Source organism: Rosa rugosa, chromosome 4 (assembly GCF_958449725.1).
Source record: "Rosa rugosa chromosome 4, drRosRugo1.1, whole genome shotgun sequence".
Lineage (NCBI taxonomy): Eukaryota > Viridiplantae > Streptophyta > Magnoliopsida > Rosales > Rosaceae > Rosa > Rosa rugosa.
Genome location: NC_084823.1, coordinates 20898300 through 20901139, shown reverse-complemented (window position 1 = coordinate 20901139; position 2840 = coordinate 20898300).

Genomic DNA, 2840 nt, shown 5'->3' with positions numbered 1-2840 from the left:
AGATATCTATAAATAGGGGCATAGGTTGTAGTAGTAGATCAAGTCTTTGAAGCATTAAACAGAGAGAGCAAGTGAGGTCTTGAGAGTTGGTGAGAACTTCTTGTGAGAGATTCTTGTATTCTTGTTCTTGTATTCTTCTTCTTCTATAGTGAAACCCAAGCAGCCCGGGGACGTAGGCAAAGTTCTTTGCTGAACCTCGTTAACAAGTTCGTGTTTGTTTTCTCGATCGTTTATCTATATAGTTTTGCACTTGTCTGCTTCCGCAAGAGAAATTTTAGGTCAAATTCCTAACAAAGTGGTATCAGAGCTTAGGCTCTAGAGTGGAAACAATGAGCATAGAAGATGTTGAGAAGAGGGTCGATAAGTTCGACGGTAATGACTTTAGCCTATGGAGGTCACAAATCGAGGACTACTTGAATATGAAGAAGCTTGCTAAGACTTTAGAGGGCAAGCTCCCAAAAGTTATGAAGGAGGAAGAATTTGTCGAGATGGATAGGATGGCCCTTGGAGCCGTTCGACTATCGCTTTCGAATGATGTACGGCGATTTGTTATCAAGGAGACTACGTTGAAGGGGATGATGGATAGTTTGTCCAACATGTATGAGAAGCCAAATGCCGTTCAACAGTTGTACTTGATGAGGCGGCTGTTCACTTTGAAGATGGGTAAGGGTATATCTGTTCGCCAGCAAGTTGGGATAGTTGGTGATATTATCGAGCAACTAGCATCGGTGGATGTTAAATTCGACGAACACATCAAAGCTTTGGTGTTGTTGACTTCCATGCCTTCGGATTAGGATGTGACTGTGAACTCGATTTGTAGTGGAGCTGGGACTACGAAGAAGCTGAAGTTTAATGATGTGCGTGACATTCTTCTGAATGAAGAGACGCGAAGACAAAATAACCTTGAAGATCCTTCAAGTTCTGCGCTCTCTATAGAAAATAGAGGTAGAACGTTCAACAAGAACTCAAACAACAATCGTGGAACGTCCAAGTCTAGGGCATCTGGAAAAGGCCGAAGCGTGTCCAAATCAGGAAAGTGGTCCGATGGGTGTTGGCATTGTGGGAAATCTGGACATGTCAAGAGAGACTGTAACCAGTGGAAGGAGACAATGAAGATGGCAAACACAACTGAGTTTGATTCGGATGCACTTGTACTAAGCGTTATTGAAGCACCATTGGAGTCGTGGATCGTAGACTCTGGAGCGTCATTTCACTCAACTTCACAACAAGAGCTCATGGTGAATTACCGACGTGGTAATTTTGGCAAAGTGTTTCTTGCTGATGGTGGAGCCTTGGAGATTGTGGGAAGGGGTGATGTGAAGATTTTGCTGACAAATGGTGGAACATGGACCTTGACCAATGTTAAACACATACCGCGGTTGAAGAGGAATTTGATCTCTGTGGGTCAGTTGGATGATGAAGGATGTCGCACTACCTTTGAGAAAGGTACGTGGAAGGTGTGTAAAGGAGCTATGGTGTTAGCTCGTGGAATCAAGACAGGAACACTTTATATGACCTTGAATATTGTTGCTATTGTTGAGAACAATGAAGGCACTGCGATCGTTGAGAAAAATGAAGATGCATACTTATGGCATCGTAGACTTGGGCACATCAGTGAGAAAGGTATGGGTGTCCTTCAGTCGAAGGGTAAACTACATGGTGTGGACTCAGTGAAGATTGGGTTTTGTGAAGACTGCATATTTGGGAAGCAAAAGGTTGTTAGTTTCTCAAAGGGTGGCAAGACACCAAAAGATACAAAACTAGAGTTGGTTCATACTGACGTGTGGGGACCTGCACCGGAGCTTTCGTTAGGTGGCTCAAAGTACTATGTGACTTATATTGATGACTCCACAAGGAAAGTATGGATTTATTTCTTGAAAAATAAATGGGAAGTATTTGATACTTTCAAGAAGTGGAAGGCGATCGTAGAGAATGAGACCGGGTCGAAGATCAAATGTCTGAGGTCGGATAATGGAGGTGAATACTGTGGTAATGATTTCAAAGAGTATTGTGCAGAGAATGGGATTAGGATGGAGAAGACAATTCCCGGAACTCCACAGCAGAATGGAGTGGCTGAACGCATGAATAGGACTCTAAATGAGCGCGCAAGGAGTATGAGGATACACGCAGGATTGCCAGACATGTTTTGGGCTAATGCGGTTAATACTGCTGCTTATTTAATTAACCGTGGACCATCAGTACCATTGAATCATCTCCTACTTGAGGAAAAATGGAGTGGAAAAGAGATAGGCCTATCGCATTTAAGAGTGTTTGGTTGCGTGGCATATGTTCACATTGAGTCTGGTGCGAGAAGCAAGTTGGATCCCAAGTCTCAAAAGTGCATATTCATAGGCTATGGCGGTGACGAGCTTGGCTATAGGTTTTGGGATATGCAGAATAAGAAAGTTGTAAGGAGCAGGAATGTCATCTTTAATGAAGAGGTGATGTACAAGAATAGGCAAGCAGCAGAGCCTAAAAGTCCTGTAAGAAAAGATCAGCAATTTGCAAGGTTGGAAGAATTGTCCAATGAAGATGTGTCTAAGGAAAATCATGGGGAGGAACGACAAGAACAAGAAGCTCCTGAGGTTGCACGACCTGAAGAACAAGTTCCTAGTGATGAGCCAGTGACACCTCCTTTTGTGCCAAGAGTATCGTCAAGAAGTACTAAAGGAATACTAGCTGATAAATACTCGCCTTGTGCTAACTATTTGCTGTTAACTGACTGTGGTGAACCCGTGAGTTATGATGAGGCAATGCAACATAAAGATTCTGCTAAGTGGAAGGGTGCCATGCAAGATGAGATGGACTCTCTCATGTCCAACAATACTTGGGAGTTAGCT